This window comes from Oncorhynchus masou, chromosome 24 (assembly GCF_036934945.1).
Source record: "Oncorhynchus masou masou isolate Uvic2021 chromosome 24, UVic_Omas_1.1, whole genome shotgun sequence".
Taxonomy (NCBI): Eukaryota; Metazoa; Chordata; class Actinopteri; order Salmoniformes; family Salmonidae; genus Oncorhynchus; species Oncorhynchus masou.
In genome coordinates, this window is record NC_088235.1 from 20151119 (window position 1) to 20167451 (window position 16333).

The 16333-nt window shown below is 41.6% G+C and overlaps 1 protein-coding gene across 1 annotated transcript in view; it reads right to left on the bottom strand.

Annotated features, from left to right (window-relative positions):
* The window catches only part of LOC135511882 (centrosomal protein of 170 kDa-like), a 54995-nt gene extending 38732 nt beyond the window's left edge, over positions 1-16263 (bottom strand). Inside the window, exons 1-3 of the mRNA XM_064933389.1 lie at positions 16162-16263; positions 15267-15449; positions 2988-3124 (exon numbers count right to left, since the gene is read on the bottom strand). The gene's annotated coding sequence lies outside the window, so the exon portion shown is untranslated. The remainder of the gene's footprint in view (positions 1-2987; positions 3125-15266; positions 15450-16161) is intronic.
* Positions 16264-16333: the final 70 nt, after the last annotated feature.

Here is a 16333-nt window from a genome sequence, read left to right on the forward strand (position 1 = left end):
CATTACTAACAACACCCATATTAATACATATTCCTGGACAGAGCATTACTAACAACACCCATATTAATACATATTCCTGACAGAGCATTACTAACAACACCCATATTAATACATATTCCTGGCAGAGCATTACTAACACCACCCATATTAATACATATTCCTGACAGAGCATTACTAACAACACCCATATTAATACATATTCCTGGCAGAGCATTACTAACAACACCCATATTAATATATTCCTGACAGAGCATTACTAACAACACCCATATTAATACATATTCCTGACAGAGCATTACTAACAACACCCATATTAATACATATTCCTGACAGAGCATTACTAACAACACCCATATTAATACATATTCCTGGCAGAGCATTACTAACACCACCCATATTAATACATATTCCTGACAGAGCATTACTAACAACACCCATATTAATACATATTCCTGACAGAGCATTACTAACAACACCCATATTAATACATATGACAGAGCATTACTAACAACACCCATATTAATACATATTCCTGGCAGAGCATTACTAACACCACCCATATTAATACATATTCCTGACAGAGCATTACTAACAACACCCATATTAATACATATTCCTGACAGAGCATTACTAACACCACCCATATTAATACATATTCCTGACAGAGCATTACTAACACCACCCATATTAATACATATTCCTGACAGAGCATTACTAACACCACCCATATTAATACATATTCCTGACAGAGCATTACTAACACCACCCATATTAATACATATTCCTGACAGAGCATTACTAACACCACCCATATTAATACATATTCCTGACAGAGCATAATACTAACACCACCCATATTAATACATATTCCTGACAGAGCATATTAATACTAACAGCATTACTAACAACACCCATATTAATACATATTCCTGCATTACTAACAACACCCATATTAATACATACAGAGCATTACTAACAACACACATATTAATACATATTCCTGGCAGAGCATTAATACATAACATTACTAACACCACCCATATTAATACATATTCCTGACAGAGCATTACTAACACCACCCATATTAATACATATTCCTGACAGAGCATTACTAACAACACCCATATTAATACATATTCCTGGCAGAGCATTACTAACAACACCCATATTAATACATATTCCTGACAGAGCATTACTAACAACACCCATATTAATACATATTCCTGACAGAGCATTACTAACAACACCCATATTAATACATATTCCTGTCAGAGCATTACTAACACCACCCATATTAATACATATTCCTGGCAGAGCATTACTAACACCACCCATATTAATACATATTCCTGGCAGAGCATTACTAACAACACCCATATTAATACATATTCCTGACAGAGCATTACTAACAACACCCATATTAATACATATTCCTGGCAGAGCATTACTAACAACACCCATATTAATACATATTCCTGGCAGAGCATTAGTAACACCACCCATATTAATACATATTCCTGACAGAGCATTACTAACAACACCCATATTAATACATATTCCTGACAGAGCATTACTAACAACACATAAAGCATTACTAACAACACCCATATTAATACATATTCCTGACAGAGCATTACTAACACCACCCATATTAATACATATTCCTGACAGAGCATTACTAACAACACCCATATTAATACATATTCCTGACAGAGCATTACTAACACCACCCATATTAATACATATTCCTGACAGAGCATTACTAACACCACCCATATTAATACATATTCCTGACAGAGCATTACTAACACCACCCATATTAATACATATTCCTGACAGAGCATTACTAACACCACCCATATTAATACATATTTAATAACACACATATTAATATATTCCTGACAGAGCATTACTAACACCACCCATATTAATACATATTCCTGACAGAGCATTACTAACACCACCCATATTAATACATATTTATTACTAACACCACCCATATTAATACATATTCCTGACAGAGCATTACTAACACCACACATATTAATACATATTCCTGGCAGAGCATTACTAACAACACCCATATTAATACATATTTATGACAGAGCATTACTAACACCACCCATATTAATACAAATTCATGACAGAGCATTAATAACACCACCCATGTTAATACAAATTCATGACAGAGCATTAATAACAACACACATATTAATACATATTTATGACAGAGCATTACTAACAACACCCATATTAATACAAATTTATGATAGAGCATTACTAACACCACCCATGTTAATACAAATTCATGACAGAGCATTAATAACAACACACATATTAATACATATTTATGACAGAGCATTACTAACACCACCCATATTAATACAAATTTATGACAGAGCATTACTAACACCACCCATGTTAATACAAATTCATGACAGAGCATTAATAACAACACACATATTAATACATATTTATGACAGAGCATTACTAACAACACCCATATTAATACATATTCCTGACAGAGCATTACTAACACCACCCATATTAATACATATTCCTGACAGAGCATTTACTAACACCACCCATAGGTCATCTAATGTACAGTACATTTAATTAATCATGTCCTAGAGTAGCTCATCTAATATACTGTACATTTAATTAATCATGTTCTCTCGTAGCTCATCTAATGTACTGAAACATGTGTGCATGCATCTGATCATCTTGCCAACATTTGGAACATATAATTTCATACTTCAGATGTGATGAGGCGGCAGGGTAGCCTAGTGGTTAGAGTTTTGGACTATTAACCGGAAGGTTGTGAGTTCAAACCCCCGAGCTGACAAGGTACAAATCTGTCGTTCTGCCCCTGAACAGGCAGTTAACCCACTGTTCCTAGGCCGTCATTGAAAATAAGAATTTGTTTTTAACTTACTTGCCTGGTTAAATAAAGGTAAAAAAAGAAATGAGGTCAAGTAGGTTCTTACCTGCTGCAGAGCTGTCATGCTTCTTCCCACACGTCTTGGTCTCCTGTTTGAAGGAGTTCTCGTCGTCTGCGTCCCCATCCCCCACCAAGATGGCTGTCCATACAGAGGTGTTCCCCGGTGCGATGTTGCTATGTCCCCTATAACACAAACACAAGAGGTTTCACACAATTTAGATTTAATGGATGACATTCGTCAAGGGGTGTTTGACTGTTCCTGAGCAGCTGCACTGTGTCTTTTTGTAAGGGGTGCGACCTGGCGGCAGAGAAGTCAGACGCAGGAGAGAAATAACTGTTTCCAACAGCGCAGTTTATTTACAAAATCCAGCAGAAAACAGAATAATAAAATAAATGGGTCCATAACCCAGCACACACCAGGACAGACGTTCACAAACACTACAATAAACAATCACCCACAAGGACATGAGGGGGAACAGAGGGGTAAACACACACCAGGACAGACGTTCACAAACACTACAATAAACAATCACCCACAAGGACATGAGAGGGAACAGAGGGGTAAACACACACCAGGACAGATGTTCACAAACACTACAATAAACAATCACCCACATGGACATGAGGGGGAACAGAGGGGTAAACACACACCAGGACAGACGTTCACAAACACTACAATAAACAATCACCCACAAGGACATGAGGGGGAACAGAGGGGTAAACACACAACATGTAATTGATGTGATTGGAACCAGGTGTGATGGAAGACAAGAAAAAACCAAAGGAAAATGAAAAGACGATCAGCAATGGCCGAACGCCGCCCGAACAAGAAGAGGGACCAACTTCGGCGCAAGTCGTGTCACTTTTAATTCATCTGTCCTGGATGACGGGACTTGGAGCAATGGTTTGGCTTTAGCCGTTCCCCTGACCTACATTACCCAATCAGCAGAATAATGAGGGACAAACCCATCAACACCAACCTCTGCTCCACAATCTAACTACCTTCTCCTCTCCCCACTGCCAAAGGCTTGATTTTCTAACTACCTTCTCCTCTCCCAGCTGCTAAAGGCCTGACCTTCTAACTACCTTCTCCTCTCCCCACTTTGGCTTCACCCAGATGGGATGTTTATATGGGTGTGACTTTACAGACTTTAGTTGAAGCAAGGTCTGGGACACAATGTGTAGGCCCATTTACTGCCAACAATGTCACAAACGCAAAATGGAACCCAATATTCACTTCGGGCTGCAGTGTAAGCAAGCACTGACTTTGCATATGAAGAAAACCCAAATAATGCACTAATTGCAGTGTGCATTCACAGAAGACTGTGTTCAAAATGCATATATGCCTATTATTGCTACAAGATTAGTGACAAGCCTATAAATGCTGCAAGATTGGTTAGGAGTTTTGCCTGCCTGCATAACATATCCAGTTAACCTATGGTGGTGTGCTGCAGAGAGGAAAGGGAACATACAGTCTGACTGAAGAGAGGAAAGGGAACATACAGTCTGACTGAAGAGAGGAAAGGGAACATACAGTCTGACTGAAGAGAGGAAAGGGAACATACAGTCTGACTGCAGAGAGGAAAGGGAACATACAGTCTGACTGCAGAGAGGAAAGGGAACATACAGTCTGACTGAAGAGAGGAAAGGGAACATACAGTCTGACTGCAGAGAGGAAAGGGAACATACAGTCTGACTGCAGAGAGGAAAGGGAACATAGAGTCTGACTGCAGAGAGGAAAGGGAACATACAGTCTGACTGCAAAGAGGAAAGGGAACATACAGTCTGACTGCAGAGAGGAAAGGGAACATACAGTCTGACTGCAGAGAGGAAAGGGAACATACAGTCTGACTGCAGAGAGGAAAGGGAACATACAGTCTGACTGCAGAGAGGAAAGGGAACATACAGTCTGACTGCAGAGAGGAAAGGGAACATACTGTCTGACTGCAGAGAGGAAAGGGAACATACGGTGACTGTCTGACTGCAAAGAGGAAAGGGAACATACAGTGACTGTCTGACTGCAGAGAGGAAAGGGAACATACAGTCTGACTGCAGAGAGGAAAGGGAACATACAGTCTGACTGCAGAGAGGAAAGGGAACATACAGTGACTGTCTGACTGCAAAGAGGAAAGGGAACATACTGTCTGACTGCAGAGAGGAAAGGGAACATACGGTGACTGTCTGACTGCAAAGAGGAAAGGGAACATACAGTGACTGTCTGACTGCAGAGAGGAAAGGGAACATACAGTCTGACTGCAGAGAGGAAAGGGAACATACGGTAATTGTCTGACTGCAGAGAGGAAAGGGAACATACGGTCTGACTGCAGCGAGGAAAGGGAACACAAGGTGACTGTCTGACTGCAGAGAGGAAAGGGAACATACAGTGACTGCCTGTCTGTGAATCAGAGGGGGAATAATACATTAGCATTAAAAGGACAATTAGCAGGCTTCAATATCCAGGTGGTACAGAAGCCGACAAGGAGGAACACATGTAAACGCTTCCCGCCTCCTATTTTTAATGGTTGTCGAGTAATAAAGGAGACATATGGGTGGATGTGGCTCCCCTATCATTACAGGCCCTCTGCTGAAGGCCCCCACTGCAGATGCTGTAATTAAACACATAATGGGTGGCAAGCCGGGTTAAATCTAATGTTGGTACATTGGACTTATGTGTTAAGCCTGATGCCCCATTTGACAGTGTTAGAACATCTGTTGTTTTGATCCTGATACTATGGACCAGGGTTCCTTAACTGTCGGACCGCGGGTGGTTTACGTTTCTGAGCAAAATAAATAATGTATATATGCAGTACCACTCAAAAGTTTGGACACCTACTCATTCAAGGGTTTTTCTTCATTTCTACCATTTTCCATTTAGTAGAAAAATAGTGAATACATCAAAACTATGAAAAAAACACAGATGGAATCATTTAGTAACCAAAACAGTGTTAAACAAATCAAAACATATTTCATATTTGAGATTCTTCAAAGTAGCCACCCTTTGCCTTGATGACAGCGCACTCTTGGCAATTTCTCAACCAGCATGAGGAATGCTTTTCCAACAGTCTTGAAGGAGTTCCCACATATTCTGAACACTTATTGGTTGCTTTTCCTTCACTCTGCAGTCCAACTCATCCTAAACCCTCTCAATTTGGTTAAGGTCGGGTGATTGTGGAGGCCAGAGCATCTGACGCAGCACTCCATCGCTCTCCTTCTTGGTCAAATAGCCCTTACACAGCCTGGAGGTGTGTTGGGTCATTTTCCTGTCTAAAAACAAATGATAGTCCCACTAAGCGCAAACCAGATGGGATGACGTATCGCTGCAGAATGCTGTGGTAGCCATGCTGGTTAAGTGTGCCTTGAATTTTTTATAAATCACTGACAGTCTCACCAGCCCATCACACCTCCTCCTCCATGATTCATGGTGGGAACCATACATGCAGAGATCATCCGTTTACTTACTCTGAGTCTCACAAAGACACGGGGTTGGGACCAAAAATCTCCAACTTGGACTCAGACGAAATGACAGATTTCAAATCAAATCGAATCAAATTTAATTAGTCAATGTGCCGAATACAACAGGTGCAGACCTGACAGTGAAATGCTTACTTACGAGCCCATAACCAACAATACAGTTAAAAAAAATATGGGTAAGAATAAGAAATAAAAGTAACAAGTAATTAAAGAGCAGCAGTAAATTAACACAAGCAAGACCATATACAGTGGGTACCGGTACAAAGTCAATGTGTGGGGGCACCACTTAGTTGAGGTAATATGTACATGTAGGTGGAGTTATTAAAGTGACTATGCATAGATGATATCAACAGAGAGTAGAAGCAGTGTAATGGGGGGCAATGCAAATAGTCTGTGGAGCCATTTGATTAGATGTTCAGGAGTCCCTAGGAGGGGTGCGTCACTTGACTGGGTTGAGTCACTGATGTGATCTTCCTGCCTGGTTTGGCGCCCCCCCCCCTTGGGTTGTGCCGTGGCGGAGATCTTTGTGGGCTATACTCGGCCTTGTCTCAGGATGGTAAGTTGGTGGTTGAAGATATCCCTCTAGTGGTGTTAGGGCTGTGCTTTGGCAAAGTGGGTGGGGTTATATCATTCCTGTTTGGCCCTGTCTGGGGGTATCATCGGATCGGGCCACAGTGTCTCCTGACCCCTCCTATCTCAGCCTCTAGTATTTATGCTGCAGTAGTTTATGTGTCGGGAGTTAGGGTCAGTTTGTTATATCTGGAGTACTTCTCCAGTCTTATCCGGTGTTCTGTGTGAATTTAAGTATGCTCTCTCTAATTCTCTCCTTCTTTCTCTCTCGGAGGAGGACCTGATCCCTAGGACCATGCCTCAGGACTACCTGGCATGATGACTCCTTGCTGTCCCCAGTCCACCTGGCCGTGCTGCTGCTCCAGTTTCAACTGTCCTGCCTGCGGCTATGGAATCCTGACCTGTTCACCGGACGTGCTACCTGTCCCAGACCTATTTTGGTTTAGAAAGGTTTTGGCCTTTCTAGGGAGTTTTTCCAAGCCAACGTGCTTCAACACCTCCATTGCTTGCTGTTTGGGGTTTTAGGCTGGGTTTCTGTACAGCACTTTGATATATCAGCTGATGTACGAAGGGCTATATAAATACATTTGATTTGATTATGGCTTTGGGGTAGAAGCTGTTTAGAAGCCTCTTGGACCTCTTGGCACTCAGGTACTGCTTGCCGTGGGGTAGCAGAGAGAACAGTTTATGACTTGGGTGGTCTTTGACAATTTTCAGGGCCTTCCTCTGACACCACCTGGTATAGAGATCCTGGATGGCAGGAAGCTTGGGCCATTCACACTACCCTCTGTAGTGCCTTGCAGTCAGAGGCGGAGCAGTTGTCAAACCAGGCAGTGATGCAACCAGTCAAGATGCTCACTGTGGTGCAGCTGTAGAACCTATTGAGGATCTGAGGACCCATGCCAAATCTTTTCAGTCTCCTGAGGAGGAATAGGTATGTCATGTCCTCTTTACGACTTTCTTGGTGTGCTTGGACCATGTTAGTTTTTTGATGTGGACACCAAGGAACTTGAAGCCTCAAAATGCTCCACTGCAGCCCCGTCTATGAGAATGAGGTTGTGCTCAGTCCTCTTTTTCCTGTAGTCCACAATCATCTCCTTTGTCTTGATCACGTTGAGGGAGAGATTGTTGTCCTGGCACCACACAGCCAGGTCTCTGACCTCCTCCCTACAGGCTGTCTCATCATTGTCGTTGATCAGACCTGCCACTGTTGTGTCATCGGCAAACTTAATGATGGTGTTGGAGTTGTGCCTGACCGTGCAGTCATGAGTGAACAGGGAGTACAGGAGGGGACTGAGCACGCACCCCTGAGGGGCTCCTGTGTTGAGGATCAGCGTGGCAGATCTGTTGTTACCTACCCTTACCACCTGGAGACAGCTCGTCAGGAAGTCCAGGATCCAGTTGCAGAGAGAGGTGTTTCGTCCCAGGGTCCTTAGCTTATTGATAAGCTTTGAGGGCACTATGGTGTTGAACGCTGAGCTGTAGTCAATCTATAGAATTCTCACATAGGTGTTCCTTTTGTCCAGGGAGGAAAGGGCAGTGTGGAGTGCAATAGAGATTGCATCATCTGTGAATCTGTTTGGGCGGTATGCAAATTGGAGTGGGTCTAGGTTTTCTGGGATAATGGTGTTGATTTGAACCAGCTTTCGGCTAGAGACACTTGCCAGTTGGTCAGAGCATGCTCGGAGTACACGTCCTCGTAATTCGTCTGGCCCCGCGGCCTTGTGAATGTTGACCTGTTGAAAGGTCTTACTCACATCGGCTGCGGAGTGCGTGATCACACAGTCTTCCGGAACAGCTAGGGCTCTCATGCATGTTTAAGTGTTATTTGCCTCGAAGCGAGCATAGAAGTTTAGCCCGTCTGGTTGGCTCGTGTCACTGGGCAGCTCTTGGCTGTGCTTCCCTTTGTAGTCTGTAATGGTTTCAACGAGTGTCAGAACCAGTGTAGTACAATTTGATCTTAGTCCTGTATTTACGCTTTGCCTGTTTGATGGTTTGCCTGAGGGCATAGCGAGATTTCTTCTAAGCTTCCGGGTTAGAGTCCTGCTCCTTGAAAGTGGCAGCTCTAGCTTTTACCTCAGTACGGATGTTTCCTGTAATCCATGGCTTCTGGTTGGGCTATGTACGTACGGTCTCTGTGGGGAAGATGCTATCGATGAACTTATTGATGAAGTCAGTGACTGATGTGGTGTACTCCTCAATGCTATCGGAGGAATCCCGGAACATATTCCAGTCTGTGCTAGCAAAACAGTCCTGTAGCTTAGCATCTGCTTTATCTGACAACTTTTTTATTGATCTAGAAACTGGTGCTTCCTGCTTTAATTTTTGCTTTAAGCAGGAATCAGGACGATACAATTATGGTCAGATTTGCCAAATGGAGGGCATGGTATGTATGGCTTTGTATGTGTCTCTGTGTGTGGAGTAAAGGTGGTCCATAGTTGATTTCCCTCTGGTTGTACATTTAACATGCTGTAGAAATTTGGTAAAACAGATTTTAGTTTAAAGTCCCCGGCTACTAGGAGCGCCGCCTCTTACTTATGGTAGAATACAGCTCATTCAATGCTGTCTTAGTGCCAGCCTCAGTCTGTGGTAGAATGTAAAAAGCTATGAAAAATACAGATGAAAACTCTCTAGGTAGATAGTGTGGTCTACAGTTTATCATGAGATAATCTGCCTCAGGTGAGCAATAGCTTGAGACTTCCTTAGATATCGTGCACCAGCTGTTGTTTACAAAAATAGATAGTCTGCCGCCCCTTGTCTTACCAGACGCCGCTGTTCTATCCTGCCAGTACAGCGTATAACCAGCCAGTTGTATGTTGATAGTGTCGTTGTTCAGCCACGATTTCGTGAAACACAAGATATCACAGTTTTGAATGTTCCGTTGGTAGTTTAATCTTTTGCATAGGTAATCTATTTTATTCTCCAAAGAATTCACGTTTGCAAACAGAATGGAAGTAAGTGGAGGTTTATTCGATCAGCTACGAATTCTCAGAAGGCAGCCCGCCCCTTGGCTCCATTTTCTCTGCCTCCTCTTCACGCAAATCACGGGGATCTGAGCCTGTTCCCGAGGAAGCAGTATATCGTTTGTGTCGGGATTGTTTGACTTGTTAAAGGAAAAAAAGGATTCTGCCAGTCCGTGGTGAGTAATCGCAGTCCTGATGTCCAGAAGTTATTGTCGGCCACAAGAGATAGTAGCGGCAACATTATGTACAAAATAAGTAAAAAAATAAGTCGCAAACAACGCAAATAAACAAAAAAACATAATCGGTAAAACATCAGCCTTCCTCTCCAGCTCCAGATAACCACCAGTCTCATGTCCATTACTCGTGTTCCTTGGCCCAAGCAAGTCTCTTCTTATTATTGGTGTCCCTTAGTAGTGGTTTCTTTGCAGCAATTTGACCATAAAGGCCTGGTTCACGCATTATCCTCTGAACAGTTGATGTTGAGATGTGTCTGTTACTTGAACTCGGTGAAGCATTTATTCGGGCTGCAATCTGATGTGCAGTTAACTACAATTAACTTATACTGTGCATCAGAGGAAACTCTGGGTCTTCCTTTCCTGTGGTGGTCCTAATCAGACCCAGTTTCATCATGCATGATGGTTTTTGCAACTGCACTTTCAAAGTTTTAGAAATTTTCCAGATTGACTGACCTTCAAGTCTTAAAGTAATGATGTCATTTCTCTTTGGCTATTTGAGCTCTTCTTGCCATAATATGGACTTGGTCTTTTACCAAATAGGGCAATCTTCTGTATAACACCCCTACCTTGTCACAACACAACTGTTTGGCTCAAACGCATTATGAAGAAAAATAATTCCACAAATGAACTTTAATAACCTGTTAAGGCTCGGGACAGTACTGCCCCCTTTGGAGGAATTGCGTGCCCATAGTAAACAGAAAATAAATCTGTCCAAAATTACTAATATATGCATATAATAATAATTATTGAATAGAAAACACTCTAAAGCTTCTAAAACCGTTCAAATTATGTCTGTATGTATAGCAGAACTCACAGGGCAGCCAATCTCCCAAACTTTTTCTCTCATCAGGAAAGTTGGGCCAACTTTGACGTCATCGCCCCCAGCCTTCCCAACCAGCTATGAATCTGGGAACAGTTTCTAGGTCTTCGGCGGGATGTCTTCTTTCAATAGAGCGTGTAATTGAGCAAATCCCGCAAGCTTTGACCCTTTGGCAGGCAAAATACTGAAGTGTTGTGAGAAAATAGATGCGCGTCCTGGCGCAATTGTACACAGTCATTCCTTTGTTCCAGATCGTCTGAGAGGAATTGCGTTTCTCCGGTCGAATCGCCAATTGTTTTGTACGTTAATAACATCCTAAAGCTTGATTCTGCACTTAGTTTGACCAGTTTAGTCGACATATAACATGTAATTTTGAAGTTTTGATGCGCAACCCCTCAGGACCAGAGGAAATTTTGGCTGCTTTTTAGCCGGAATTTGTCGCGTTTGCTAATACAAAGACACACGACTTGAAACCAAATGCTGTTTTGAGTAAGTATGACTCCTTCCACTACATTCTGATCGAAGACCATCAAAGGTAAGGGAATATTTATGTTGTAATTTTGTGTTTCTGTTGACTCCAACATAGCGGAGAAATATTGCTTATGTCTGAGCGCCGTCTGAGATTATTGAATATTGAGCGATTTCTGTAACGTGAAAAAGAAATGTGACAAAGCGATTGCATTAAGAAGCAGTGTATCTTTCTAACTATATGTAGAACATGTATATTTAGTCAAAGTTTATGATGTGTATTGCTGTTATCTGGCGTTATCTGGCGGAGTTATCTATAATTTCTCTGGACATTTTTGTAGCATTTTTTGAACATGGCTCAATGTAAACGGAGATTTATGGATATAAATTGCATATTATTGAAAAAAACATAAATGTACTGTGTAACATGTCCTATTAAGTTAGTGAATTATTTTTCTTTTAATCCTGCATTTGTGATTGCATCTTTTGTTTGACAAAATGGCTACATATCGTCTGTGTCTTTGTGGTGGTTTGATATACATATGTGCTATGTTTTTGCCGTAAAACATTTTAGAAATCTGACTCGCTGGGTAGATGAACAAGGTGTTTATCTTTCATTTGAGCTATTGGACTTGTTAATGTGTGGAGGTTAAATATTTCTAAGAATATTTTTGCATTCTGTGCGCCACTTTTTGAGTTGAGGGGGTGTGGGGGGGGGGGTGCCCGTGGGGAACTTGTAGCGTGAACACGTCAAACAAGCCACACCTGTTAATTGAAACTCATTTCTGGTGACTAACTCATGAAGCTGGTTGAGAGAATACCAAGAGTGTGCAATGCTGGCATCAAGCCAAAGGGTGGCTACACTGAATAATCTCAAATATAGAATATGTTTTGATTTGTTTAACACTTTTTTGGTTACTACATGATTCCATATGTCTTATTTTATAATTTAGATTTCTTCAACATTATTCTCCAATTTAGAAAATAGAAAACATTTAGAAAAACCCTGGAATGAGTAGGTCTCCAAACCATTGACTGGTACTATATTATTTTTAGAAATAATATTCATTGTTTATTCACATAAACTACTGAAAAAACACCAGGAAATCAGCTCCCAAGTTATTTTAATTTTGGAAATCTGTTCCAAACTATTTTCATGCATAATAAAGAAACACATTATCGTATATAAATGTAAGCTACAGTTGAAGTCGGAAGTTTACATACACTTAGGTTGGAGTCATTAAAACTTGTTTTTCAACCACAAATTTCCGCAAATTTCTTGTTAACAAACTATAATTTTGGCAAGTCGGTTAGGACATTTACTTTGCGCATGACACAAGTCCTTTATCCAACAATTGTTTACAGACAGATTATTTAACTTATAATTCACTGTATCACAATTCCAGTGGGTCAGAAGTTTTCATACACTAAGTTGACTGTGCCTTTAAACAACTTGGACAATTAGAGAACATTATGTAATGGCTTTAGAAGCTTCTGGTAGGCTAATTGACATAATTTTAGTCAATTGGAGGTGTACCTGTGGATGTATTTCAAGGCCTACCTTCAAACAAAGTGCCTCTTTACTTGACATCATGGGAAAATCAAAATAAAGACCTCAGAAAATAAATTGTAGACCTCCACAAGTCTGGTTCATCCTTAAGAGCAATTTCCAAATGCCTGAAGGTACCATGTTCATCTGTACAAACAATAGTATGCAAGTATAAACAACATGGGACCACGCAGCCGTCATACCGCTCAGGAAGGTGGCACGTTCGGTCTCCTAGAGATGAACGTACTTTGGTGCGAAAAGTGCAATTCAATCCCAGAATAACAGCAAAGGACCCTGTGAAGATGCTGGAGGAAACGGGTACAAAATTATCTATATCCACAATAAAACGAGTCCTATATCGACATAACCTGAAAGGCCACTCAGCAAGGAAGAAGCCACTGCTCCAAAACCGCCATAAAACGAGCCAGACTACGGTTTGAAACTGCACATGGGGACAAAGATCGTACTTTTTGGCGAAATGTCCTCTGCTCTGATGAAACAAAAATAGAACTTTTTGGCCATAATGACCATGTTTGGAGGAAAAGTGGGGAGGCTTGCAAGCCGAAGAACACCATCCCAACCGTGAAGCACGGGGTGGCAGTATCATGTTGTGGGGATGCTTTGCTGCACTTCACAAAATAGTGCACTATGGTGCACTTCACAAAATAGATGGCATCACGAGGTAGGAAAATGATGTGGATATATTGAAGCAACATCTCAAAACATCAGTCAAGTTAAAGTTTGATTGCAAATGGGTCTCCCAAATGGACAATGACCCCAAGCATACTTCCAAAGTTGTGGCAAAATGGCTTAAGGACAACAGAGTCAAGGTATTGGAGTGGCCATCACAAAGCCCCGACCTCAATCCATAGAAAATGTGTGGGCAGAACTGAAAAAGCGTGTGCAAGCAAGGAGGCCTACAAACCCTTAAATGTTAGTCATTTAGCAGATGCTTTTATCCTGAGCGATTTACAAGAGAAATTAGGATTAAGTGTTTTGCTCAAGGGCACATCGTCCGATTTTTCACCGAGTCAGCTCAGGGATTCGAACCAGCGACTAGGGTTTTCCCCAAAGAATGTAAGAGGGCACTGCGCCACCTTGTAGACTGGCTGCACCACTTTATTTGTTATAATTTAAGCAATTATTTTCCTCTCGATTGCAGGAAATGGCAGTTACAAGTGTTCAAAAATGCAAAAATCTCTAAGGCACTGCCCACCCACGCTGTAACCAGCAGTACCAGATTGTTAAAAAATCATGGAGAAGACACTGAGCAATATTTCAGTTACTGGCCCAACACTCTTAACCGCTAGGCTACCTGCCACCCCAACGTATAGCAAAAGAACACTCTGTGTTCCTAATGTAATGACAATGAACCATGTACTGTATGTCACAATCCAAAAGCCCTGTAAAGTCTTGTGCCATCTGTAATACAGTAGCTATTCAACTCCCACAGCTGTACCATCTACTGTAAGAGATTAAACCGCTATCCACACCAACACCAGCATAAACTCTCCCTCCAGCTGAGTGACTTGACGATAGTGCGTAAACGATGCAAGTGTAGGAGACATTCTCCCTGTCAGCTACACAGGGAGAGACAGGAGCAGCTGCAGCTGCAGCCACTCTGCTGCATCCTGTAGATAAATATAGCTCTTTCCCACTGGGCAGACACTTGTTGAATCAATGTTGTTTATGCGACATTTCAATGAAATTACGTTGAACCAATGTGAAATAGATGTTTAATTGGCGTCTTTGCCCAGTGGCTACTGATAGTGGGACCAGGAGCGTGCTGGGCTGGCTCATCAGATAAGACACCCAAGTGATACAGGACAGTGGCTCAGATTAGTGTGATGTTTTTAATGACAATGTGCTATTTAAACACCTGTCCTAAACCCTCGCTCTTTTATTACAGTCAATAGATAAACAGACAAGCCCCCATAATAGACAGGCAGTGAAAGGTTTATTAGTCTTTTAGATGACTGGTGGTCCATACAAGTGCATCACTGTCCAATCTATGGCAGGATCAGGACATTCATTGCTTACTTATTCAGAATACTGATTCTAAAATGCTATCGTTATAAAATGGAATTATGAATCTAGTCACAACTTGGATGCAGATATTGCATATTTCCAAATACTGTGTCATGATTGAAAATCAAAACTGAAATATCCCATTCATTATTTCCCTGAAATGACTGGGTCATACCGTACAACATACATGTATTCTCTTATATGTGCTTCCTGCTCTCACCTGCCATCTTGTCATCTCCCTGGTGTGAATCAGCAGGTTTGGCCGATGGCTCCATGGTGGTCCCCTCGGCTGCCTTGTTCTCGGCTGGTCTGGGGGTCTTAGCGGGGACTTGGCAGGTGACTTGGTGGGCTCACCTTTGAAGTGCTTCTTAGTCAGCTGGAGCTGGCTGGTGAACTTCTCATGCTGATGGAGGGAGGAAGGGATGGAGCAATGGAGAAAGAGAGTGGAACACCATCAGAGCCAAAAATATCATGTTTCATCCAATGCTGACACACACAGCTTAAAGTTATATTTGCATGGGGCAAGATAAAATCTTATGAACCTACAGTGCCTTCAGAAAGTATGCATACCCCTTGACTTATTCCACATTTTGCATGGAAAAGCCTTCATTTCTCAGAACAAGAATAGACTGACGAGTTTCAGAAGAAATGTATTTGCTTCTGGCCATTTTGAGCCTGTAATCGAAGGCTCAACAAAATCTGATGCTGCAGATACTCAACTAGTCTAAAGAAGGCCAGTTGAATTGCTTCTTTAATCTGCACAACAGTTTTCAGCTGTGCTAACATAATTGCAAAATGATTTTCTAATGATCAATTAGCCTTTTAAATGATAAACTTGGATTAGTTAACACAACGTGCTATTGGAACACAGGAGTGATGGTTGCTGATAATGGGCCTCTGTACGCCTATGTAGATATTACATAAAAAATATGTTGTTTCCAGCTCAATAGTCAGTTACAACACTAACAATGTCTACACTGTATTTCTGATCAATTTGATGTTTTTTTAATGGATAAAAAAATGCTTTTCTTTCAAAAACAAGGACATTTCTAAGTAGTGTACATTCTATCCTCGTACAACATGTAAAGGGTTGTATGTACTGTGTAGTGTCCTACCTGAAGAGCCTCATCTGGGACAGTCATCTCCTCTCGCACCACCGTGAACAGGTTGATATGTGGAGCAGGTTAAGGGAATACACTTTCACACTGTTTGCATCGATCCTCACAGCCACTTCATTATACACACAACAGTCAGGCCGAAGCCACAGCGGATGACAGTTTGACATTT